The sequence below is a fragment of the Octopus bimaculoides genome, chromosome 11 (genome assembly GCF_001194135.2).
Source record: "Octopus bimaculoides isolate UCB-OBI-ISO-001 chromosome 11, ASM119413v2, whole genome shotgun sequence".
In the NCBI taxonomy this organism is placed as follows: domain Eukaryota; kingdom Metazoa; phylum Mollusca; class Cephalopoda; order Octopoda; family Octopodidae; genus Octopus; species Octopus bimaculoides.
Window position 1 is genome coordinate 28,877,409 of NC_068991.1, and position 286 is coordinate 28,877,694.

A 286-nucleotide genomic window follows, 5' to 3' on the forward strand; every position below is an offset into this window, starting at 1 on the left:
GTGCATTTGTATTTGATAAATATGACGAATAAAAAAAAAAATTCAAAATTAAGACTCATTAATTTATTGTTTTGATTATAAATTTATTTCCTTACATCCATAAAAAATTCAATTTATTATACAAGGGAAAAAAGTCAGAATAATTAAACAGGCTCTTACCCTGCAGTGCAGTTGCAATCAGCTGAATGCACATTGCCAGTGACCTTTGACATAATTACCCACACTCTGTGGTCAGGATTCTTTTTTTGGTTTGATGTCAGTATCGAAGGGATTACCAGACACCGGA